Consider the following 27384-nt stretch of genomic DNA (forward strand, 5'->3'; position numbering starts at 1 on the left):
TTCTCTGTTTCAATTGGCAAGTGCTTAGGAAGCTGATGCTTAAAGAATGATCGAAACCCGGCTGAGGGGGATCCGAGGGTAAAGAGTAATCACCCGATATGAAGGTTAGTAGAAGGAACTTTTGTTTTATTGTTTTTGGCATATCAGGCCCTCTGAAGCAAGAGTCCTTGCATGAGAAGAGCCTTGGGCACAGAAGGCCCTAATATAGTGAAAAGGAGCTATAAGCTTGTACCAGAGAATCCCAGAAGTGTGCTTTGCTCAAGAGTCACGCCTTGTCCTGTGCTAAAAACGTGGGGTAGGGAGACCCCGGCCATAACATCCTGACTTATAATTTTGTGAACACTTCTTTCTTTTCGTGTGAACATTATCCCACACTCATTTGTAACATAGCAGTAAGTATTGGCAATAGGATTTTTTTAGTATTTGCCCTTTTTATTCGACTAGACTATGCTAGGACTGTATTATTATTATTTGATGGTCGTAGCTTGCTCCCATCTTAGATTTAGGTTTACATTGGGCATTTATCTCACCCATTTTACAGTTTAATAAACACCCTTGAACTGTTATCACTTGTCTCTATCTTACTTTAATACCATGCCTTCCTTACAGAACACAGAGTCTTCGACTCACTCAAAGTTTTCGTCAGAAAACGTGTACTTTTTTTTCTCTAATCCTTGGCGCGAGATGTCGGTCGCTCGAGTATCGGGTTTCAAATGGTATTCCGATTATGGCACCAAGATGTCCATCGCTGACCCACACAAGTTGGGTCTCTGGTGCCTCGGGACGGAACTGATGGGTGTCAGTTGTGCGCCAAAATGCAACCCAAATCCCTATGCGATCGAGCTGCAAAGCTCACTCTGGGTTAACTGCCTTCAAAATCACTGGCGCGTGCCACAGTTCGGTTTTCGGAGGCCGAAACTGAGGGGCACACGCCCGAGAGAGAATATAGGCAGAAGAAGAAATGGTCCCACTCGAGGAGCCACGCTTCCTCGTCCCAAAAGAAGAAAAGGCGTCATTGCCACCCTTGGCTGGGCCTACCACCCACCAAGAGTGGGAGGATTTCAAATCCTCGATTCTTGATATGTTCAAAAAGCATGCTGCTGTCTGCGCGGCTAACTGTCCCACGCAGCAGGCTTCGGAGCCAAGAGTGGCGCTCAGTATACTCGATCCACCGAGTGCCCCGGTACCCAATTAATCTTTTGACACTGAAAGAGATCCAATTAAGGCCGGATCAACCCTGCGCATCCAAGGATGTCGATGCTACGGCATCTTGTATCCCGATCGACACCCGACATCCACCATATCGGTGCCGAGAGACAAACCCTCGACAGTTGTCGAGAAAACATTCACCCCACAACCCCGGTCTGAATTTTTCGATACTATGGCAGGTATCTTCGGCGGTAATGATGCCGATGACCAGGGGGATGTCAACCCTATCTACTTGGGTTCAGGAGGGTGAATGGTGGTCCCTGTAAGGGTACCCCTAATTCTAAGTTTGTACCTTAATTATGCTCACACCAGAATTAATGCACCCCTCTAGGGAATTAAGACCAAGTCTATCTTACAAAAGATAACAAACTTTTCTCCAGCATGTGGTCTGGCATGGATTCACATGCTCATGAATATTCCCCGTCGTCAGGCCGGGAATCCTCGGTATAGAAAAAATCAGTATCAGTTTCGTTTCTGATCTGTCTTTCTCAGTAGTAACCAATCACTGGTCTCTGGGTCATACTGCCCCCAGCCAATGACTGCCCTCTCCCTAAGCCCCACCCCCGGCAGCCATCCTCAGATTTTTACTGCATGTTCAAGTGTTGGGAGTCCTCGTGCTTAGCTCTCGAGCTTTTGCTGCGTTTTCGCGCTTTTTTCAGGAGATTTTCTCATTTTTTCGGTTAAAAGAGCCTCAAGCTCCACCGTTTCTACTTCCGATCAACGGGGATTCGTTTTGGAGTTTTCTACGCCCCTCAAGGGTGAAGATTTCGTCGAGTTACGCTTTTGGAGGATTCCAGAAGTTCCGAGGCCTACCCCGGACATGGCCCAGGAGAAAGGGAGCCCGACGCCCGGGAAGCTATTCAGGACCTGCCCTGGATGCCAGCTTCAGAACGTTTTCAAGGAGGACGAGCATTCGTTATGCCTCTACTGTCTCCATGAGGACAAGACGCACAAGGAAAATGACTGCGCGTTTTGTGGAAACATGTCGGAGCGGACCATGAAGGATCGCCACCTCCGTCTCGCCAACTGGCTGGAAGGTAAGAGCCCGCCAGGCGAGAAGAAGAAGTCCGAGCGGTCTTCTAAGTCCTGTGAGGGTGCTCCGGCGATGGGGGCCCAACAAAAGGCTAAGCACCGCGAGTCCGCGGGCACCGGGAGCGCCGAACGGTCGGGCTCCTTGGCTGCCAGGCAGGGCGCACCCTCCCCGGCGCCATCGACCACGAGCCAATGCTCTGGCTCGGGTAAGAGGAAGTCCGAGAACCCGGCGAAGCTTCTGGAGAGGCCCCGGTCGATCTCGAAGACTCCGGCAGAGGGGGAGCGAGGCTCGGACCCTCCCCCGAAGGTGAAGGCCCCAGGCGTACAGAAGGTGACGTTGGCCGTGATTCACCCTGCTAGGACCTCGATTGAGGATGTCGCCGCGGCCCTGGCTCAGCCTGGGCGAACCCCAGATCCATCTCTTCGCGACGGCGGCGAACTCCAAGTGCCGGAGGTTCGCCAGCAGGTTTCCCCAACCGAGGAGCATGGGCGATGCTTTCTCGTTCCCCTGGGACGGCCTGTTCCTTTGTGCATTCCCGCCGTTGCCGTTGCTACTCCGGCTCGTCAACCAGCTCAAGAGGTCCCGGTGCAGGATGATCCTCGTCGCACCGGCGTGGCTGAGGCAGATCTGGTTCCCGGACCTTCTGGACTTGTCAGCGTCCACACCAGTCAAGCTACCGACGGACGCGGATCTTCTCTCCAGAGAAGGAGGCGCCATTCTTCATCACGAACCAGAGTCGCTGAACTTGCAGGCCTGGCTCCTGCAGCACCAGAGTTTGGAAGATTCGACATCCCGGCCGACTGCAGTGAGGTTCTTGCAAAGGCCAGGGCATCCTCAACTCTCAAGTGCTACGGACACAAATGGAAGAGGTTCTCTGTCTGGTGCCGGGCACAGAAGATTAACCCTCTGCGGATTACGGCCCCTATAGTATTGCCGTACCTACTGTCTTTGGCCAAGGCTGGCCTATCTCACGCTTCCCTCAAGGTACATCTGGCTACCGTCTCACGTTACACCAGAACTACAGGACGGGCGTCCTTGTGGTCTCATCGTCTGATGAAGGAATTTATGAAAGGGCTGTTCCGATCATTCCCGCCGGTGAAAGCCCCTGCCCCCGCGTGGGAGCTCAACGTGGTACTAACTAGGCTCATGGGGGCCCCATTCGAGCCTATGCATTCAGTGCCGTTGAAGTTTCTGTCGTGGAAGATAGCATTCCTCGTGGCCATCACCTCTGCACGACGAGTGGGAGAGATCCAGGCCCTGTCTTGCAAGCCTCCATACTTGACTTTTCACGACACGAGGGTGGTGCTGAGGACGCACCCCTCCTTCATGCCCAAGGTGCCGTCGGACTTCCACCTCAACGTGCCCTTGGTGTTGCCAGTTGTCTTCCCGTCGCCTTCGTCGCCGGCTGAGAGGACTCTGCACTCGCTAGATGTAGCTAGAGCGCTGAAGTTCTACGTGGACCGCACGAAGAGTTTCCGGAAGACATCACAGCTGTTTGTGAACTTTGGACCTGTGGATCAAGGGAAGGCTCTCTCGAAGACTTCCATTTCCAGATGGCTCTCCGGCTGCATTATGCACTGTCACCGGTTGGCAAACCGACCGCTGCCCGGCCGTCCGAGAGCCCATTCGACCAGAGCGATCGCTGCTACTACGGTGTTCCTGTCTGGTGTGCCCCTGCTCGACATCTGCAGGGCTGCTACGTGGAGGTCGACGCACACCTTCACGAGATTCTACTGCGTCGACCGGGATTCCAGGGAGGAGTCCAGAGTCGGCCAGACAGTGCTGCGCAACCTGTTCGCCTAAGGTGAGCCTGGTGAGGAGGTAAGAGTTGCTTAATGTTGAGTTGTTGTATTGCTTGATATTGAGCCTGGTGCCACCTCCCGTGGTTGTGCATGTGTATACTGCTATGTGTTTTTATATTCATGAGCATGTGAATCCATGCCAGACCCCATGCTGGAGAAGGACAAGTTACTTACCTGTAACTGTTGTTCTCCAGCATGGGTCTGGCATGGATTCACATGCGAACCCTCCCGCCTACCCCTCTGCGGCTCTTCACTTGGTCATACTGCCACTTCACGTGCTACCAAATCTGAGGATGGCTGCCGGGGGTGGGGCTTAGGGAGAGGGCAGTCATTGGCTGGGGGCAGTATGATCCAGAGACCAGTGATTGGTTACTACTAAGAAAGACAGATCAGAAACGAAACTGATACTGATTTTTTCTATACCGAGGATTCCCGGCCTGACGACGGGGAATATTCATGAGCATGTGAATCCATGCCAGACCCATGCTGGAGAACAACAGTTACAGGTAAGTAACTTGTTCCTAATCTATACAGAAAATAAGGATAGGGAGTCGGGCCCCTCCCCACCCCCCCCCCGACCAGCATTCTGTCTTCCTTGGCTGGCTCCTACAGACTAATGGCCAGCAGGCGGCTTTATATACTCTTCAACTTGGTCACTGGATACCGGGAGAGCTCATCCAAAACTGTTCTTCTTGCCATACAAGAGATGCTGTAGTCTACAGCGTTGCATGGCCAGGTTTACATTTAGACCAATCCTGCTTAACATACTGCTGCATCTGCAGGAATACATTCTCGCTCCTATTTAGCATCATTTGTTATGTTATAAACATTCATACATAAACACATCTTGCCGCCATACTCAACACTTCACTCCATATAATTATATTTTATCTGTTCCAGTAATTTCTACACATTTTCTTGATTTTTACCTGAGCACGTACATTCTCCTTTTCTTAGTCTGGATGGGCTTTTGATGGACAGGAACCGCTGCTCAGCCACTTTGTGTGCTCTGCGAGAGCTAGCTTCGGTGACACAATGCATGTAGTCTACTTTTAGCACAGGCAGCATTCCTTCTGGCAGAGAGCCTGCTTTAAGAAAAGCTAACTACCCTTTAAAAATTTTAGAAATATATTCAGCTAAATAATTATTTGGGCCTTATATTTGAATCCTACCTATCTTTATTTAGTGACCCTCCTCCCCCCTGGACTCCTGTAGTGCTTAGAAAACAGTTAACAGAAGTCTTGCCTAATTCTAAAGCGCTTGGGAAACTTGGGAATGACGAAAAGCACTAGGCTCCTTCCCAACAAGGGGTCGATTATTTTGACGACCAGAATTAGCTTTCATAACTTGCTGAAGACCACCAGGGCGCCAGCGGTCTGGACAACTCTCCAGACCTCGAATTTAAGTAAGCCAAGCCCTATCTTCATAATACTTCTAAATTCAGGACTTTCGTAGAAAGGGTTATTGCCACCCTGGGATTGTATTAATCTGTGGCAGCGCTTGTACAGGGTTATGACCTTACTGACATTTTAGATGAAGGCCTCACCACAGAATGTAATATGCCCTTAGATCTGGCCATTGCTGATCCTTTTATGTGTCAAAACCCTTGTTGCATTCCTCCCATCATCTCCATCATTTCCGGGAAATTCAGGCCGGCTAGATACCTCTCCTCTCACCCTTTTCCGGAGGGGCTTATTGTGCATGCGGCTATTGTTTCTTCTAGACCTGCATCTTCTACGTCCACTCTGCCTCCCGACAGGGAAACAAAAAAAGTAGATGCCTTAGCAAAGAAAGCATTCATTTCAGATAGCATGGCCCTAAATGCTACAAATGTGGCAATCAGTTTTGCCAAGTACTCCTTCGGTCTATGGGCAGCAGTTGAAAATGCTGCTCAGTATGTCCCAGAAGGAGAAATGCGCAAGGGCTTCCTACAGCTAGTGAAGGATGGGAAAGAGGTGGCCAGACAGTCACTGAGAACGGGCCTAAACATGACTGACTGTGTGGCCCGATCTATGGCGTCATCCATAACACTTAAGAAGACAGGCATATTTTTAAAAAAATGTGGGTTTTTCACCTAATGGCCAAGTCAAGCTTCTGGAGATGCCCTTTCGAGAGCGATCTTCTATTCGGCCAGAAAGCTGACGATTCCTTTGAAAAAGTTAAGGAATCCAAAATCGCTGCTAAGTCCTTAGGCCTAGCTGCGCAGCCGGCCAAACCTGCATTTAGCTTCGCCTCTAGGGCATGGGGCTATAAGAGATATGCGCCTTATGGCAGGAGAGCGCAGGCAAGGGCAGAAGGGTTTCTTGTGCTCTGGAAGGGGCAGGGTGTCTTAGAGGACAACTGGCGGGGGCGACCCAGTCTTCGAAACCGCTTTGATTTTACCCCCTCACAGCGGACCAATTGGAGGACAGTGGACGGAGCATTTGATCCAGTGGCAGGGAATTACTTCCGATGCCTGGGCTCTTTAGCTCATTCAGTGGAGTTGTCTGCCATTTGTAAGAAACCCACCAGAACAGACCGTCCCCACCCCCAATCCAACCAGGGCAGGAGCTCCAGGAAGAACTGAGAGCGCTGTTGTTGAAGGGTGCCATGGAAGAGGTACCTCCCGAGCAGAGAGGATCGTGCTGGTATTCCTGTTATTTCCTGGTACCCAAGAAGGGAGGATTCTCTGTCCCATTCTGGACCTCGGGGCCTTGAACAAGTTCTCGAGGAAAGACAAATTCAGGATGATGACGTTGAGAGAGATTCTCCACGCTCTTGAACTACAGGAATGGCTGGTGTCGATAGACCTACATGACTTTTTATTTCCATGTGCCTATCCACTGAAAGCACAGGAAGTTCCTAAGGTTCACCACAGGAGATATGCACTATCAGTTCAAGGTGCTTCTCTTTGGTCTGACCTCTGCCCCAAGGGTCTTCACCAAGCTCATGGTGGTAGTTGTGGCTCACCTCAGGAAATCCGGGGTCCACGTATTTCCATGTCTGGACAACTGGCTGATCCGAGGGAAGTCTGCAGTGCAGGTCTTGTCCCATGTAGAGGACACCTGCTTACTGCTGCACAAGCTAGTCCCACATGACACCAGTCCAGAGGCACCAGTTCATCAGAGTAGTCCTAGACATCCCGGGTGGGGAAAGCCTTTTCTCCCGAGGAGAGAGTAGTCCGCTGGACACAAATGGTCGACTTGTTCCAGAACCATGCCGTTCTACCAGCGGCTTCCTTCCTCCGCCTCCTAGGCCTCATGGCCTCCTGCATTTTTCTACTGCCAGAGGCCAGGTTCCACATGAGATCCCTACTATGGCTCCTGAGGGATCAGTGGTTTCAGTACCGCGGCTCTCTCTCCGATCTCCTCATCGTGTCCGCATCATTGGTCAACAACCTGTTCTGGTGGGCGGACCGCAACAATCTCTTAGTGGTGGAACCCTTCTGGCCTCCTTGGCCTCAGACCCGAGTGGTCATGGATGTGTCTCTGAAGGGTTGGGGCGCTCACTGCAAGGATTTGCAGGTGAGCGGACTCTGGTCAGCAACGGAAGCCAAAGGTGGCACATCAACAGGATGGAATTGTGAACTATCAGGCTTGCCCTGAGAGCATTCGCCCCATCTCTGCAGGGGAAACATGTCCTCGTTCTTGGCAGACAATCCGCAAGGTGGTGTGCACTCCCAACCCCTCTGCACGGAGGCAATGATGCTTTGGTTCTGGTTGCTGGAGAACAGGATCTCGGTCTCAGCAGTTCATCAGGCAGGCACAACAAACAACTTGGCGGAGGCCCTGAGCAGGCACAGCACGGTCTCGCACGAGTGGGAAGTGTGCTAGGAAGTCCTAGAGGAGGTCTTCACTCTCTGGGGTACTGTAAGGAAAAGGGCATGGTATCAAGAATAGACAAACACAAGTGATCACAGTTCAAGGGTGTTTTCTAAACTGTATAAGTAGGTTAGGAAAATGCCTAATCTAAATCTAAGATGGGAGCAAACTATGACCATCAAATCATAATAAGGCAGTTCTAGTAGTGTCTTGTCAAAATAAAAGGTTGTATACTAAAAAGAAATATTGCCAATCCTTATAATTAAATACCATGAAGAGTGTGTGATAGGGTTTACAAGAAAGAAATAAGTGTTAACAAATGATAAGTCAGGATGTGGTAGCTAGGAGTCTCCCTTCCCCGTGTTTTGAGCACAGCACAAGGTGGGACTCCTGAACACAGCACACGCTCAAGCTTTCCCCAGCACGAGATGACAGTTCAGCTCTCCGATATCAGGACTTTTTCTATAAAAAGTCTCTTGCTTCTGAGAACATGATGTGTTGGTAACAATAAACAAAAGTTCCTTTTCACATGTGCGTTGGGTGATGAGTTTTCACCCCTGGGTCGACCTCTTCCGGGCCCAGACTCCTCTCAAATCACAGACTCCCTCTGTCCGGTTCACTACGGCTTTTCACAAATCAATGTCTCCTGTTACATTCAGGATTCTTAATGTATTTTTAAACCATTCACTGTGGACTTCCCTCTGCCGGGTTCACCTTTGTCAACACACTGTTCATCAGGACTTTATACTTTGCCCCTTTTCGTCGGCGTTCCTCCTTCGGGATTCCTCTTGCCAACTTTTGCTAAAAACAAATTTTCTTCTACTTTCTTACGATGCAGAATTCACTGCGGAAGCGTGTTCCAGGGTGATTAGGGCGGGCTCGTCATCACCCTCCCCTCGATTGCCATCTGGCAATCAAGCTCCTCCACAAAAAGGAAATCTACCCGGGATAAACTGCGGGAGAAATTTGAGGGACCGCAGACAGAGAAGAAGATGGCTGAACTGCCCAAACAGGCCCAAGCGTTGCAGGCTAAGACTTTCTGGACGATAGAGTTGGTGGCAGTTGCTCTAATGACAGCTAAGGGTGCAGCCCCTGTGAAGGTAGCCCCCCAGTACAGAACATATCTTTGCCCCATAGGTGCAACACCACTGCAGTGACTTTGGCAAAGTCTGGTGGCACGCCAGACGAGAGGAATCCAGCTCAGGCCCCGTTTCAAGCTCCAGGGGGGGGAAATGATGGGCCAGGAGGCCCCGATGCAGCCCTCCCAGGCCATGGCACAAACCATGGAGGTCTCATCAACAGACTACGAGGACCGGGGGTTCGTTTCACAAGGACGTGGAAGAGGAGGACAACAGAGACAACGACGGAGAGACAACAGCGCAGGGCCTAGTTTTCTGATCCAGCCAGCTCAGCCGAGTGATGTCTCTCTGGACATTCTGGCGACCCTTCACACCTTGGTGTCAGAGATGCAGAAGAGGATGCCACCGGGCACGGTCCCTGTGGTCCCCCATTTTAGCCTCCAGATCTGCGTCGGGCCCCCTCTCCCCCAGCAGACCACAGACGCCGATGACGATATCGTTGCAACGAGTGTCCGCATTTGGATGCTCCACCTAGGGCATCCCCACCGGATGGCGTGCGGTCGTTCCATTCCATGATCGCCAGAGCCTCCAATCTTTTTCAGCTTATGCCCGAAGAAACCAGGAAGGAGGGTTCTTGTACTAGAGGTGCAAGTCCAGGAGGAAGACAATCATGGCAGTGCCCCTTCTGGACAAGGTGTGGGATGAGGGCCTGGCCCTCATGAACCCTTGCACGGCTCCAGCCAAACGGGATCGGTTGGAGAAGATGTACCAGGTGCCAGACTCTGCACCCAGGTGCCTGAGGTCACAACCAGCACCGGATTCGGTGGTGTCGGTGGCCACGAGGAAACTGTCGGCTAACCTGTCATCTTCGGACCCTGCAGAGAAGGGAGGGGAAGAAGCTGGTTGCAATGGGAAGGAAGGTGATTTACTCCGCAGGATCCACTATCAAGGCGTCCAGCGCACTGGCGATTCTAGCCAGGTACGACCGAGAGCTGTGGTACAAGCTGGACACTATTGTGCAGTTCCTCCCTGACAATAAGAGGATGGAGGCAATCGCTCCTTTACAGGTGGGGGAAGTTGTGTCCGATCACGCCATTACAGTGGCGTTGGACGTCGCCGACACGGGGTTCCACCAGATGGGGAACAGTTTCTGCCTTTGTCGACAAAGCTGGATGCAGGCCACATATTTCCGGCATGAAGTCCAGGCAAATGTGTTGGACATGCCCTTCGACAGAGAGAACTTTTTGGTAAGGTCGTTGACAAGTCTCTCCAGGCCATCAAGGCGGATACAGAGACAGCCCGTTCCTTGGGTACTCTCCAGCAGCAGTGTTCTTCTTTTCGCTCCTGCAGGGGAAAGTCGAACAAGTCTTCCAAGGGTTTCTCCTCTTCATACCGCCAGCCTTCCAGATCCACGACCCAGGGAGCCTACAGCGACTGTTCCCAGGGCTGCGATACTGGAGGACAGCATAGCCATCGCCTGTGGGGCAGGTAGCCAGCTACAAAACAAGCCTGAACCGGCTGGGACGTCAGGTCCCCACGCGCGCACCCCAGGGGGCGGCCAGCTGACGAAGTTCGTCAGCAAGTGGAAGAAGATCACCACCGACAGATGGGTGCTGCACACTCTCACCCAAGAACACACCTTGGAGTTTCAGTGCCTGTGTCCACAGATCTCTCTGGTTGCCCGTCAGGAGCAGCACATTCCTCAGCTCCTGCAAGAGGTACGGGCAATGCTGTGGAAAGGGGCAATAAATCTAGTTCCCCAATGGCTCTGAGGCTCTAGAGTCTATTCCAGATACTTTCTGGTCAGAAAGACGACAGGGGACTGAAGACCCATCCTAGACATGGGACATCTCAATAGATACTTAAAGTCCCAAAATTTCAGGATGGTCACGTTGCAGCACGTGCTTGGCCAACTGGAGGAAGGAAACTTCTTGACTTTTATTTCTTAACAGAACAGTGCAAAGCTTACAGATTTGAAGTGCTATTTGCAAAAGAAGAAAGAAAAGAGAGCTGCCAACTTAATGGTTCCGTGGTTACAGTGGAACAAGTTGAGGCTTGTGGTGTATGTCTATAGCAGAGTATTTAGTTGAAAATCTTGGTTTTCAGAGCCTTGCGGAAGGCTGCATGGGCTGTTACATTTCTGAGAGATGTAGGTAAGGCATTCCAAAGAGGAAGCTGCAGCCTCCAGCTTTGGCTCTTTTGTAGGTGGGCACAGTGTTAGGAAAGATTTCTTAATTGTGGGTAATTTTCCTTCCATGTGGCAACCCCTAAACTTTTTGCTGTTGTTTTCACCATGATCTAGACTTTGCCAGAGAAGTGCAGCCTTCTGCCGCACTCCTCTGGGCTTTCGCTCCATTCTTACGGGGAAACTGACATGCCCTTAAAACAGTCAGTACCGGGAAACGCTGTTTTCCGTAGTTTCTTTATCATGTTGCAGCTTTCGCGCAACATGGCACAAGAGGGCACTGTAAGCTAAGTTACTGCTCTCTTGGGTCTCTAGTCTTCGACAGGCCCTAGATACTCTCTTTGGATTGTAAATGAACGGTGCAAGTGAATCACGGACTGGATTGGTGGCAGCGATCGTTTCTTGTGTTTTTGAGCTCCTTTTGGCATTTTAAGTGCGTTTCTCGCGCTTAGCTCCAAAATGGTGGCCTGGCTCCCAAAATGGCCAGACCACGAGGCTCTTTGTCTTGTCCGCTGACCGTCTTGCCCCCTTCACCTCCCCCAGGTTGAGCCGGCCCGGGGCCTTCCTTATTTGGGCATGTACTTTCCCGCTGAACACAGATGCTTTTGCGGGCTTCTACAGGCCTGGTGTGTGCCTCCAGGATGGGGGCTGGGATGTCTGGTCCCAATACACATCCTGGGCGCCAGAGAGTCTAGGGTGGTGTGAATGCCTGGGACCCCCGTGGTCCGTGATGAGGTTCACAGATGGTGTGAGTGTTTGATGAGCGGATCTGCCATTGGGTCCCCTCCGTTGTGGCGCGAAAGGAACCGTGGATAAGAGGGGGCTGGAAACGCCACTACCAGGTCGATCTGAGTTCTCACGAACAAAGGAATACAGGAGCCAAGTATCCTGCAACCACGAGGCTGAACCGAGGAATCGCTGGTGACCCGCTGAAGGACTGCTCCTCTGCACTGCTGTCGCTTTGTGAAACCCTTTCTACCTCGGATCGACTGAGAAGGCCTGTACTGGTCCTTCGACCCTTGGAATAGTGGGAACAACTATTCTCAGCATCTTCACCATCTCCTGCATGTAAGCCTTCGGAAGTGTCTCTGGGCCATCCAGCAGACTGACCAGCCTACCCAGGAGTCTTGCTCTGTAACCGCCGTCAGGTTGTATTGTATTACGAGTCCTTGTCACTCTCACACGATTCGTACACTTGGCATTCCCAGGTCTGACGTGAGGAGTGTACATTTGGCTGGAATACACACGGCCGCTCCGTTGCCCTGCAGTGGTAACCAACTGTGCGGGTTCACTGCGTTTGGGACGTCCTCAACTCAACTTCTGCTGCTGCGGAATCTACACGACAACGAGACGTCCCCTGCTCCTATCTGAACCTGCCAGCACTGAAACTGACGTGGAGAAGCCTGGGTCTGCTTGCATCGGGGACCGGTGAGTAGCATTGCTAGGAACTGGTCGCCCTCCTGCAGGAGCCCATATCTTTACCCCGCTGTGTCTAACAGCACGCCTTTCCGTACTCGCGCTCTGCTTCTGCCCCCAGTGGAGGCTGCGCTTGAGTTGCGGAGCTCTGTTCATCTTCATTTGGTAACCGAACTAAACTGCCTGATTCCCTCGAAGAGACTCCCCTTTTTGCCCGTTGGCACTAGCGTGTGCCGGTACTTTTGAGCACAAGGCTCCCCTCTTCGTAGGGCTTGGACCTCTGAAGGCGGACTGGGTCTAATTATTATTCGCACTGCCTGTTTTCCTCCCCATCTAGGTGGTCTACACATTTCGTGCGTCTAACTCGTTAGACTCGTTTGTATTTGTATATATATTGTATTGGTTTGGTATGTGTTGGTTTACTGGAGTTTTATTGTGATTTCTCGCTACGGTCAATGTTACAAAGGCCTTGTAATAAATGTGTATATATTTTTAATATAACACCTGTTTGGAGTAATTTGTAAGTGTCCTTGCTTTGGGTGCTCATTGCGGGCTTTCAGTCACCCTCACCCCTCTTGAGACCTAGTCTTGACCGCTGCGATCACTACCCTGATTGGTCTGGCTTGTCCAGAGGTTACCCTGTTCGAAGAAACTAGGCTGGCCTTCTGAACCTCTGCGCCTCCAGGACAGAGTTCAGAAATCCGTTTTAACACACAGTGAGCTGGTTGCTATGGTGGGACTGTTTCGGTCTGGTGGAGGTGGCTCTGGCTATTTTTTCTGAGAGATACAGAGGGGCCGTGAGGGCAAGGCATGATTGCTAGCATTTTAAACAGAATGCACTCTTTACCTGGGAGCCAGTGGGCATCTCTTCTTGCCTGGGAGATGTGATCCCTTTTGGGAATGCTTAGCGCTGCTCTGAGAGCATTGTTTTGTGAGACTTGTAGCCTGTTGCGGTTTTTGGCTGACGTGCCCACAAACAGAATGTTACAATAATCCAATTTAGCCCAAATAGTGGCTCTGGCTATATTGAGCACGTTTTTGGCTGATAAGTAGGGGTTGACAGCATTAATGATTTTGGTGGCGAGTGCTGCTGAGGAGGTAATGGCGCTAACCTGGCGGGTCATGGAGAAAGATGAGTCAATGTAAACTCCTAGGGCTTTCACTGCTGGTGAAACAGCGATAAGGGTATTCTCTATGTTGAAGGAGCTGTATTTAGTGTCTAGCCTGTTGAGAGTTTCCTTGGGCCCAACCAGGAGGATTTCTGTTTTCGCCCCATTGAGACACAGTCCATTAGCCGCCATCCATGGCCTGGATGGAGGCATACATTTTACAAAGTATGGCGGCGTCCTGTTCGTAGGCGCCAGTGAGTGGGAAGAGGACTTGAGTGTCATCGGCATAGTGTGTATAGGCTATGCCGCAATTATCCATTAATTGAAAATAGGTAGAGTGAAAATAGTGCACAGGGTGGGTGATGTGCATGAGCCCTGAGGGACTCTGCAGTGATTGGTGGTTGGTGGGGCGCAGGCTTAGTCCGAAAACACTCTCCTGAGTCTTCCTTCAAGGAAGGAGTTGACCCAGGTTGTGACTTCAGGGGAGAAGTGCGCTGAGGACCCAAGCCTCTAAGGCAGGAGGGGACGATGCGAGTGGAAAATGAGGCATTAATAAAGGCTCTCATAAATGGGGCTAATGTATCTGGGCAATCTTTAATGAGATTGGCTGGGCAAATACCCTTGCAGTTGGAGGGTTTGGTTTGTTTAATGATGTCTAGTACCTCAGTCTCTGTTACTACCCTAAAGGAGAAAGGCGTTATGTCCTCAGTGTCATAGTTGGTCACGGGTAATGTGAGCCTGTTGGCACAAGGCAGTGTATTGTAGCAAGTTTTAATTCTTTTCTGCAGAAGATCTATTTATTCCAGCATGGCTTGTTGCACTCTGATGCACCCGCCCTCATCTTTCACAAGTTCTTGTGTGGAGGTGGCATGTAAGGCCAATTCTTTGAAGGTGGTGAAAAGCTCTTTCGACTCCGATTTGGCATTAGAGATTCTGGAATTAAAGGCTGTTGATTTAGCTACGATGTTGAACATTTTGTATTGGGCAGCAATTGTTTTGTAAGCCTCTAGCGTGGAGTTTTGTTGGCCGGTTTGCCATTTGGAGAGTGCCTTGCACTTGTTGGAGCGTAGTTCTTGGAGATCCTTAGTGAACCAGGAGTTTGTGAGTTTTTTTCTTTTAGCTTTTTTGCTCTAAGGGGGCAATGGCGTTGATGGCTGTTTTAATTGTGTTGTTATAGAGTTCAACCAGCTCCAAGGGGTTGTTGGAGAAAGGAGGCTTGAAGGCCTGAACATCAAGAAGTGGGAGGATCCTATCCAAGGTAAGATTACATGAGCATCTAGCTAATGCTGGTGGGGCGGGTGATTTAATTTTGACGATAGTAGTGGTGGTTGGGATGGAGAAGTGGATAAGGTGGTGGTCGGTCCCAGGGCAGGGAGTGTTTGAGCTGATGTCGGCTGTGTGTTAGGAAGAATTCTCTGTTTAGGCTGAATTTCCTAACCTAGTGAGTCCCCCAGCAGCTTTGCTGGATTTTTGGGGTTTATTTTTTTCTCCTGCCAAGAGTGAGACTCTTTTACCTTCACTCTTGGGCATGATTTGAGTGTGTTTCTTTAACTCTAGATGTGTTTAATGGGCTATGGGGTCTTTTACTCCATAGGGCTTCATGTGTTTTTGTGATGTGTGTTACACAGCACCCTCAGTGCAGTAACACAGGGGTGTCATAGTGTCCCCCCAATATAGACTCCATACCCTGGGACTGACTACTGTCTCCCAGGGCATGTAAAGTCACCATTGACTTTACTAGTCTCAAGTTTTGAACAGAACCAGTACAAACCATCATATTGTGGACATACTGGCCGGGGCAATACGATTGCCCGGGGTCTGTTAGTCGAGAGGGCACGTCTCCGCCCCCCCTGATCGAGTTTTGGCTGGTGGCAGTGGATACTACTTTTTATATTCGACCGCAAATATATCTCTATGGGATTTCCCATTGTTCCAGGCTACCAACTTTAATTATTTAATTCCTATAGCCCCGAACATACCGTCGGTTTATTTATTTAATATTAATTCTCCAGTTGGTATTTTTTGCCAGAACTCAGTTCTAAAATGGCGTTTATGTTCGCTTCTGTGACTCCAACCCAAGTTGAGCCCTTTGTTCCACTTTTTGGCGGGCTTCTCCACAGAAGCCCTCAAAGTGGTGCCACTCTGTCTGGGGTACTTAGGAGGGGTGGTGGGGGATTTAGGCACTCTGGACTGAGTTGCCTAGGCAACTGAAATCGCACTCCGTCCTGATTGGCCCAAGTGCGGCTCACCACTTAGCATGTTTGAGTGACAGCTAGGCTGAGTGAATGGGGGTTTTCTGCATAAAAGCAGGGCTTTGGGGACTGGAACTTTAGAAGTCGCCACAGGACTTAAGAATCCGACGAGGGAGAAGCTGAGCCGACCTGCTACGACGACACCACCGGTGGAGCCCTGCTGAACCGTCTCACCACTTTTCCCAACGACAGAGGAGATCTCCAGCCCGGAGAGTCTTCTTCCTTCGACTGGTTGGGATAACCAGTCGGCTTCCTTTTTCGCTTCCTGGAGCATCTCGTGGCCACCTTGCCTGTGCCAAGCACCCCGGCAACCGGGATACCACGTTTTACCACTACCGCGAATCAAAGGGTACTACCTTTAGCCGGAAAACTCTGTGGCTGGTTTCTTCCCTGGCAGTGCAACGACCTTCAGCTTTCCTCCACGTCGAGATCTTCTCTTCCTCTGGACGACGCCGCGACTTGCACCCACTGCCAGGAACAACTGCCCCCGCTGGAGGATACTTTCCACATAAGGTACCGTGTTCCGCCTGGCTTCCCTTGCAACCGACTGTACGGGGTAGATTTAGCCCCCGGCTTTCGAACCTGGGTTAGCCTGGGACACCATGGCTAAACTTTTCTGAGCCTAACTAAAACCTTTCTGAAATCCCTGCAAGACTTTTTAAGCCTGTTGTCATTGTGTGATCTTGGGTGCATTTGTTCGCTGCTCTCTCCAAGAGTGGGCCCGGCCTATGGACTTTGGCTCACAAGTAACTTTTGAGTTTCCTGCCTTGCTTAAGAGTTCCTAAGTATTAGTGTGGTGTATTTTCCTACATTCTCCCTTTTTCCCTCCCTTTTCCGTTAACTTATTGGAGTGCCATCTATAGTTAAGCGCTCACCTCTCTCTGGAAATAAGTGGTGTTAACTAAGACTTGTCTGATAAGGAATAAGGGATGTATATATAATAATAGTAACTGTATTTAGAGTGATTTACAATAACAGTGCTGGAGTGTTTCAATAAGTGTGTTTTTAAATAAATAATTATATACCTTGATACCAAAGCTCTGGTCAGCGTTTGCTTGTGCTATTGTATCTGAGTGCCTATTGTGTATACTTTACATACTGCCTAACTCTTCTTGAGGGAAGTCTGACTGCTCAGCCACAGCTTCCAGGTAAATCTGGGTGGTACAGACTGCTACCAAGTGGGTTTACTGCCAACACCTGTAGTCCTAAATCTTTTGCAGTGGTCCCCAAGGGAACTGCACAGGTTTCTGCCTAACACTGTGTAGTTGTGGTCAGCTACCCAGTCAAGGATACGTACTTTGGTGTGGGTAGGGTCTGTGTTTTTTTGGAGGAAACCCATGTCCTGGAGTGCTCTGGCCAAGGACTTAGCTTGTTTATCTTTGGGGTCATTGAAAACCAGATTGAAATTCCCAAGTAGGATGGATTTAGAGGTGTTTTTTTGCTGGACCTGGAGGACGCCTATTTCCAAGTCCCCATTCACAAGGCACATCAAGAGATTCTGCGTTTTGTAGTGCAGGGCCAGCACTACCAGTTCAAGGCCCTACCTTTCGTATTGAAGTCGGCCCCCAAAGTGTTCACGAAGTGCCTGGCACCGGTGGCGGCCCATCTACATATATACCTCGACGACTGGCTCATCCGGGCCCACTCGCAAGATTTGGCCTTCGGACACATGGAGTCGTCGTCCAGCTGCTGACGGATCTGGGATTCTCCATCAACTGTCCAAAGTCCTGCTTGACACCGTCGCAGAATGCGCTGTTCCTAGGAGCCAGACTCAATACGGTGTCCTGCCTGGCATCACCCCTGGGTAGCGGCCATTCAAGGGAAGGTGCAGCCTCTGTTGTCGATGTAGACCACCACGGTGCAAACCATCAAGTAGTTGCTCAGCATGATGTCGTCCTGCAGCTACCTCATCTGGTTCATCAGGTTACAGATACAACCTCTTCAGGAGTTCCTGGACGCTCGCTGGATACAGTGTCCAGAGGCTTCACAGACAAGATCTCACTCGGCGAGGAGTTCTGTCGGGCGATAGTGTGGTGGGGCATCCACTCCATACCAGGAGACGGTCACCACAGATGCTTCCCTGGAAGGTTGGGGAGCCCACACCGGACGTCTGCACGCTAGAGGCCTGTGGCTGCTGGAGGAGAAGGATCTCCAAATCCTGGAGCTACGGGCAGTGTTCTGGGCCCTGAAGTCGTTCCTTCCGTCTCGGAAGGGCAAGGTGGTGAGTATCTTCACGGGCAACACCACCACAATATTTTGCTTTAGGAAACGGGGGCACTCGATCCCCAACGCTTTCCATTGAAGCAAAGGACGTGTGGCGCTGGGCCGTTGGTCAATAGATGTTCCCCGTTCACCAATCGGGAGTCAAGAACACCATCACAGACTCCCTCAGCTCCCTCCAAATGCCAGAGGTTTGCCAGCAGATTCCACCAACCTAGCAGCATGGGGGAACGCGTTCTCCTTCCAGTGGGAAGGCCTGGTATACGCTTTTCCTTTGTTGCCTCTCCTGCTACAAGTAATCAGCACACTCAAACAGTGCCAATGCCTGTCAGCGTCGCCTCGGGTCAAGCTGCAGCAGTTCTGGATCTTCTCAACAGAGAAGGAGGCGCAGTCGGTCGTGCATCATGACCCAGGATCGCTGAACCTGAAGGTTTGGTTCCCTCAGCCCTAGAGTTTGGTGGATACGAGTTTCCTGTGGACTGCAGGGAGATCCTCGCCAAGGCTAGGGCGTCATCGACTTTGAAGTGCTGCAGTCACAAATGGAATAGTTTCGCTACGTGGTGCCGGTTACAGATGATTACCCCAATGAGGGTCACGGCCCAGAACATTCTTCCATTCTTCTTGCTATCCTTGGCCAAGGCTGGCCTGGCACACGCTTCTATCAAGGTGCATCTGGTGGCTATCTCCCGCTACACCAGGTCCCAGGGAAAATCTTCACTGTGGTCTCACTGACTCGTCAAGGAGTTCCTCAAAGGACTTTTTCAATATTTCCCGCTGGTTAAGGCTCCTGCCCCTGCCCCTTGGTTCTGACAAGGCTCATGGGGGCCCCCTTCGATCCGATGCATCAGAACCCTCTCAAGTTCCTCTTGTGGAAAATGGCTTTCCTGATAGCCATCACCTCTGCCAGGAGGGTGGGTGAGATCCAGGCCCTATCCTGCAATCAACCATACCTGACTTTCCACAAATCGAGGGTGTTGGTGCGGATGCACCCCTCTTCATGCCAAAGGATCTGTTGGAATTCCACCACAACAAGCCTTTGGTGTTACCTGTTTTTTTTCCTGAAACCTTTGTCACCATCTGAAAGGGCCTTTCACTTGCTGGACGTTGCTTGCGCCTTTAATATTTACGTGATGCGCGCACAATGTTTTTGGAAGACTTCACAGCTGTTTGGGAACTTTGGTCGTGCAAACTTTGGGAAGGACCTGTCCAAGGCTTCCATTACAAGGTGGCTTTCCGGCTGCATCATGCATTGTCATCGGTTGGCGAACCGACCGCTGCCCGGCCGTCCGAGAGCCTACTCCACCAGAGCGATTGCTGCGACAACGGCGTTCTTGTCTGGTGTGCCCCTGCTGGACATCTGCAGGGCTGCTACATGGAGGTCCATGCACACCTTCACAAGGTTCTACTGCATCGACATGGATTCCAGGGAGGAGTTCAGCGTCGGCCTAGCTGTGCTACGCAACCTGTTTGCTTGAGTTGTGTCTGTTCTGGAGGTAAGAGTTAATTGCTTCTGTTGAGCCTTGCCACCTCCTGTGGTTGTGCATTGTACTGCTATGTATTCGTTATTCATAAGCATGTGAATCTATGCCAGACCCCCTTGCTGGAGTAAGAACAAGTTACTTACCTGTAACTATTGTTCTCCAGCATTGGTCTGGCATGGATTCACATGCAAACCCGCCCTCTGACCCCTCTGCAGCTCTTCTTGTTCAAACTGCCACTTCAATGGTTACTTAATCCGAAGATGGCTGCCAGAGGAGGGGCTTATGTAGAGGGCTGTCATTGGATGGACGCAGTATGACCCAGAAGACAGTGATTGGTTTAAAGGAGAAATATAGTTTGTAAGTGAAAGTGAAACTGTTTTTTCTTTTACCGAGGATTCCCAGCCTGATGACAGGGAATATTCATGAGCATGTGACTCCATGGCAGACCGATGCTGGAGAACCTTGCTGTCATGTTTGACTCCACTCTCTCCTCTCCTCACATCACATACCTTGCCAAGAAGGCCCACTACCAGCTGCACCTACTCAGAGGTACTTCCTTTTCTCGACTTTCCCACAGAAGCTCACTGTCTCCAGAACCCTAGTTCTCTCTAGGCTGGACTACTGCAACAGCCTCTTTCTCAAATGCCTTCCTCTACTCTCCTCCCTCTGCAACTCATCCAGAACAGGACTGCAAGACTTATCCTTGGGTGTAAGCCCAGGGACGGGATCTCTCCAGCCCTGAAATCTCTCCACTGACTCCTGGTGGCTGCAAGGATCAAGTTCAAGACCCTCTGCATCGTCCACAAGGCTTTCTGGGTCCGGAGCCTGCACTACATCCAACTCTCTTCCAAAATACCTTCCTTCTAAAGCCCTTCGCTCAGTTACCTCCAGCTCTCTGAGGATCAGGCGCTTCTCCAGGCAATGAGTGGGGGGTAGATCATTCTCCTCTGCAGGTGCCTCCCTTTGGAATGGCATTCCTACCACGGTTAAACTTGAGCCAGAACACCTGAAGTTCCGGAAGCAGCTCAATACCTTCCCTTTCTCCTCTGCTTTCTTTCGCCCCCAACCCTGCTGCCCCACCTGTTCTGCGCCAGCTGGTTGCTTGGCTACTCTGAGTCTCACTGTGTACCAGACTCCTCCATGATCAGTCTCCACTGCACTGCCTCCGGGCCTACCGCGCACTTAGGCTCTGTAACTGTAACTTCTACAGTCCCCTGCCTCCTTGCACTTACCCGAGCCACGCTGCCCTGGCTGCACCCCCTCCTTCCCTATCCCCTGCACTTCTCCCCCTCCATTCCACCTGCGCTTTGCGATGTTGCACTTGCACAATCTGAATGACACAAGGCCTTGTTAGAGCGTTAGTTAGATCCTTTGTCTTGTCCTCCTTCTGTCTTCCCTCACTTGTCTTGTCACGCCTAGAACACTTAGGCACGTGATAAGTGACATGTAATTTCTATCAATCTGGTTCTCACGTGTTCCACTCCATTGATACTGCCCTTCTTGCTGAATATGACACTCTTCTCTGCTCACTACACAAAAGGTTACTCTCTCCTTGTTCTTCGTGACCTATAGCCCGCTTTCGATACTGTCAACCACTCTATTCTTCTTTTTTCTCTCGGTCAACTCAGTTTCCGCTGCTCTGTCCGTGACTGGTTTCATTCTCATCTTTCTAACTCCTATGGTCTCCTGGGGTGGGCATTCCTCCCCTACTCTCCTTCTTTCTCATGGTGTTCCCCAAGGCTCCGTTCTGAGACCCCTACTCTTTTCATTATATACTATTCCTCTTGCCTCCATTAGCTCCTCTTTTGGTCTCTCCTATCATCGTTATGTGGATGGCATGCAGCTTCTTCTCTCCTTTTCATTCTATGAGACTATTCACTGTACTCTTTCTAACTGTATGCTTGCCATCCACTCTTGGATGTCTTTTCACTATCTTCACCTTACCCCTCCAAAATGGAAGTTCTTTTCTTCCCTGGTCCTACCGTTCCTCCACCCCCTTTCTCTTATATATCTTTTCCCCATCCTATCTTCCGATCTGCTTCAGTCTGCAATCTGGGTGTTATCTTTAAATCTTCCCTTTTACTTTACTGCTCATATTACTTATATCTCTAAATCTTGCCGCTTTTAGCTTTTCAACATCCTCAACACCTGCCGCTGCCTTACTTTCGAGGCTACTAAGCTCTCCATCACTTGTTTTGTCTTTTCTCGACTTTTTTACTGCTTTAGTCTACCTCTTGGAATTCCTGCTTCGCATTTTGTCCCTCTGCTCCATTTATCATGCATCCATTTGTGTACTTTCAGTCCCTTCTCCCTATGGCTCCATTTCTGTTGCCTTGCAGCATCTCCACTAGATTCCTTTCAAGGCTCGTTTTCTCTTTCATTTTCTTTGAATTGTTTTTACATCTCTAGATGGTCCTGCTCCTTCTCTATCTCTCCTCCCTTACCTCATTCTATACTCCTCGTTCGCTCTCAATCTCTTCTTTTTCTTCTATCTTTTCCACGCCCTCCTTGTGCCTCATCCCATTCCTTCCTTTTGTTAGCTCCCAAACACTGGAACGCTCTCCCTTTCTCACTTCGTTCTCTTTCCTCTCATCCTATTTTCAATGCTCAGCTCAATGCCCATCTTCTATCTTCTTCTTACTTAGTCTTTACGTACTGTGAGAATCCCGAAGATGTCTCACCAACTAGTCCCCGCGGATCTCTCTCTCAGGTGGCTGTGCACGGCAATCGCCTTTGAATCCAGACCCTGGGGGTGGACCAGCGCGGGAGGGTCACCTGGGTGGGGTTGTGACACCAGATGGTGAGACGCCGTATCCCTCTCTTCCCTATAACACCTTTATCCGATTCTATTCGATGGGATATTTAGAAACTCTGCCCACCCCCACCTTTTCCTGCCCAAACACTTTCTCACGGACAGTCCGCTCTGGGAGAAAACACACTCACACCTGAGCCGTGCACATTACATGTCCCACTACTATGGTCAGGCAATTATCGACTATCACTCACACCTACCATTACACTTTGCCACACAAATAAAAGGCGGAGCATGAGAGCACACTCTGACCTAGGCAAAACACACAAAAGTACAGCAGTTTCAATTAGACAGTGAACGAGGGGAGAAAGATGGCCAGGCACGAGATATTTGTTGGACGGACAACACCTTTGACCTTGTTGACATGAAGCAGTTACTTTCAAGAAACCTTCAAGGCAGAAAACGTAAGATCAGGAAGGCTAAAGAATCCTGTATTGTGTGTCGGAAATATCGAGGGTCCTCCCGCGTAACTGACCAAGGCCTATTTACGGTATCTTGACGAAAGGAAACAAAAGCAGAATATTGATGTGAAGTCTAAACTGTGTGAAGTGAAACAAAGTGGTCCTGCGACGGTTTAAGTAAAACCTGTCGGACATTCGAAAGTCTTCGATTCTGGTATCAAAATGAGTTCTAAGCCCGGGCAAATAGTATCCTTGGTCTGAGCACCAGCGAGGGAGACCAAGTTGTGAATCTTGCGGAAAGGGGATCTGAGCCCGAACAAGGGGGATCCATGGTCCGAGCCCAAACGAGGGAGTCCAGACTGTGAACATTGTAGAAATGGGTTCTGAGCCCGGACGAGGGGGACCCGTGGTCCGAGCCCGAAGGAGGGAGACCAGTCTTAAACTTGTGAAAGTGACACCTTGACCAAGGAAATGAACATTTGTGTTTTGTTTGCTGCATCAGGCCCTCTGCATAAAGAGACTGTCATTACGAGAGAGACTTTGGCGGAAGGCCATGACCCCTATGTGTTGAACTGTTACCTCATGGCCAAGAAGCTAGAGTGTGCTAAGCCCGGAAGTGCCGCCTTGCCCCATGCTGAAAACGTGGGGAAGGGAAGCTAACTGCTCAACTATCCTGACATATCATTTATCGAACACTTTTCTTTAAGCATACATTGCTATCCCACACTATTGTGTAAGGAATAGCAACAGGTTTATTAGTGTAGGCCCTTTTATTTTGATAGACTCCACTAGGACTGCGTTATTATTATTTGATGGTCATAGCTTTCTCCAATCCTTAGGTTTAGGTGTAGATGGGCATGTTACCAACCCATTGAAGTTCAATAAACACCCTTGAACTGTGATCCCTTGTGTCTGTCTTCATTGTTTGATACCATGCCTTTCTTACAGTACCCAGGTATTACATTTCGTTGTTCTGTTATTTCTCTTTGTACATCGCTTAGGAGTTAGGCGCTATATTAATACAAGTACAATACGAAATAAGCAACCATGTGGCAAGAACTGGTTATAGTCAGCCTGAAAATACCAAAGTAAGGGGAGATGCAGTTCCTTGCTAGAGACTGAGATCCAGAGAGCAAGCAGGGTGTAACGCCTTATCTGGATTCTTAGTTGGGACGTGGTAGATCCTCCACAACTCCTGACAGGTTCACCTCTGCCTAAATGATACTACACAATGTGACGAATCCCAGGAGGTCTTCACTGCTTCTGTAGGGGGTGCCCCTTCCCCATGAGGCCAGGTGTCATGATCTCTGCTTCCAAAAGATCAGGACTTGCCCGACTCCCTTGGAAGCAGACCCATAACCCCGGTTCCGAGTGCCAGCCAGTCCCAATTGGGACCTTTTGGACCCTGTCCTGGCGCCAGTGGCACCAGGCTCATAAAGATGCCCAGTCCCAGCGCTGGAAGCGCCGGGCTCATAATGCTTGGGTGGACTTACCTGCAGCAGACCATGCTGCTTACTTACCTGCCAGTTGAACCCCAGATCCTCTTCTGTTTGGGACTACTTTTCCTGTTGGGTGGGGCAGGAGCCACTCCCTAGGTTCAGAACACTGGAACTCTTCTGGAAAGCAGGAACTCTTTTCTTACCTAGGCGTGGCTGTGGAAGGAGACACCTAAGCACTACAGGAGGCTATTTAAACCACACCCGATGGATGAATCTTGCTTTGTGTTATTCTGCATTCTCTGCAGCAGAACGCTCATTGTGTCTTCTGCTTCTGATCCTGGGCCTAAGGAAACAAAGGCTTACCATCCTGGAGTCCAGTCTTCAGCAGCACCTGTAAAGACAAAGAAAGAACGGGTTAGCACTACGGTCTTCAGTGGCAGCGCATCTCTTACCTGGTCCATCGGCTGTCACCAACGCCTCGCGCTGCATTCCGGCATCTGAAAGACAAAGGCTTACCTACTCTTCGCATGTTCCGGAGGTCTTCGCACTGCATTCCGGCATCTGAAAGACAAAAGCTTACCAGCTCTTCGCACGCTCCGGAGGCCTTCGGCGCTGCATCCCGCATCTGAAAGACAAAAGAAGGTGCGTTTAAAGACATTGGGCAACTTTATTACTCACGTGCCATTTTTCCTTCCCACGCCGAATCCAGTGGGTATTCCAGCACCCTTCAGCTTCTCTAAAGCTCCGAACTTGTACCTGCAAGATAAAATGGACAGTTAGTGCGCATCGTGAAGCAGGCTACAAGCGCTTACCTACGTGCTTCCAGGCGCTTCTATTCCTCACGCGGGTTCGATCCTCAACTCTCATCAGCCCGCCATCCGCCATCGCCGGAACTCTGCAAAACAAGAGATATCATTACAAAAGACTTTTAAGACATTTGAAGCGCCCAGAACTTACCGTTCGTGCAGTTAACGACGGACAGCAGTCCTCTGAGGTCAAGAGGCCTGCACCCTTATCCAGTGAAGGAACTGGTTACGGCACCCTGCCCCGAGGCAGATGGAGAGCTCGGCGTTCACTTACCTAAGGTGAGGGCGTTAACTTTGGGGTTCTACAGGAGAAGAGAAAGGGAAGAGGAGAGAGGCACCCAATAACCCCAGTTCATTAATCCCATATTTTCTATCTGCAGACATCTTACTCTTCGAGTCAGACATACAGTGCACAGAGGTCCAGCCCAAAGAGCCAACCGTGTGTTACACATCACCTTTGAAGATACGGCATTCACCCAGTCAAGACCGGCGCCTCTGCGGGAATCAGGTGAGCGTTACACCAGGGTGGTGAGGCCGCTACCCAATAGTCCCCATGGGGTGGTACTCAGCAGGTGGATCTCATGGGAGGGGAAGCCCCCTATGTGTTACATCTCACTGTCCAGTCTGGTCATACCACATTGGCCTCAAGTCTCATCGATCCAGTATTGCATCAAAACAACCTCCAGAGAAGGTGTTTTCCTGTTCAGAGTTTTTTTTCTCCTAAGGGGACTGGCCTCTCTGGGGCCTGTCCTCCCTGTTTCACCTTAGGGAGTCCTTGCCGCTAGAGAGGACCGTCCATACTTGCACGACACCAGAAGCAAGACCTACGGCAAACCACAGGTGAGCAGTAAGCCTAAAACTATGGCACTATCATTGGAGAACGCTGTATCCGCATAACACCTACACCTCTCCTTCACACCCTCTCTACCCCTACCCTCCTATCAGATATACTTATACAGTATGCAAGAATTCGAAAGCACTGAGATGAATAAGAATAGGGATTACTATCATGAAGATCCAAGTGAAGAAAGTGATGAGGAAGAGGAGCAGATCTGTAGAGATCATTCAGGTGAACCTATCTGAACGGTCTAGTCCTCAGCCACAGACCTTACTGGATACCGACTTAAAATCTAACGACAGACTCACCAGAATATTAGATGATCCGGAGAGAAACCATGATAGGGCCCGGTGCTCTGCGAGGAAAGCAGCAGGAGCAGACCAAGGCGCGGGGACGTTGAAGTGGTAGTCTCTACGGGACGTGCTGAGCGGACCAAGAGACTGGCTGGGGAAAATACCAGCAGAGCAGCACTTCAGGAACACACGGTCCAACTCAAACAGGTTCAAAAGCCACAGAGCCGCTGCAGCAAGCCAAGAAGAGCCCCAGAGCGACAGCGAAGCAGAGAAAGACATGGGGAAGTCTGTGACTGACTGCAGTGCTGCAGCCAAGACCCTTAAGGTATTTGGGTGGCTGAGCCTATGGTTGGGGGTCGCCAGAGGGTAGAGGAAACACTAAAACCAACAGTGACTGGAATGTTGGGTAAAGAGGATAACTCTAGGGGACATTAAGACAAACATTATCACGATAAAGGGAATAGTGTCTGGGACCTGTGAGAAACCTGAAGGTGTCTCCCTAGCTAGTCCCCGGGGATCTGTAATCCAGGTGGCCAGGACATGTACATCGCTATTGCATCCAGTTCCTGTGGGTGGACCAGTGAGGGAGGATCACTTGGATGGGGGGTCCTTGGGAAGTGGGGGTGAGACGCAGTATCCATCATACCACGTAGGATATTCCAAAACACTGCCCCCCCCCATTTCCACACAAACACTTTAGCACAACACGAAAGACAACAGACTAACACCTGGGCCATTTACCTGACGTGTCCCAATACCAGGGTCAGGCAAAGTCAGGTGATTGACCAGAATCACACACACACCTGACGGCCCTTTCCCTTCCCCACAGGGATAAAAGGTGGAGCACAAGAGCACAGGGCGAGCAACGCAGACTGCACAACGTGAGAGCTAACTCAGCACAGCAGTTCAAAACGAGGAGAGACGGCGCAGACAGAGAGGGTGCGAAGGAGAGAAGCGACCTTGCCCTTTCCAACCAAGGGCAGTGAAACCTCTGCAGAAAGTATAAGACTGCGAACAATAGCCAGCGTGTATTGCAGCAGATGTCTACGGTATGCAAGACCCTCCTCTGCTGATAATAAAGCTGGGGAAGGACGGTGGTTTCGGTGGTACCAACCTTGACTCCAAGGTAAGGAAAGGCACGTGGTTCATCACAGCCAGTGAGTCGAAGGGAGAATCAATAAGAAACCGATCTGTGCTGAAAGTAGGCAA

The sequence above is a fragment of the Ambystoma mexicanum genome, chromosome 3q, assembly GCF_040938575.1.
Source record: "Ambystoma mexicanum isolate Mex_15411 chromosome 3q, UKY_AmexF1_1, whole genome shotgun sequence".
Taxonomy (NCBI): Eukaryota; Metazoa; Chordata; class Amphibia; order Caudata; family Ambystomatidae; genus Ambystoma; species Ambystoma mexicanum.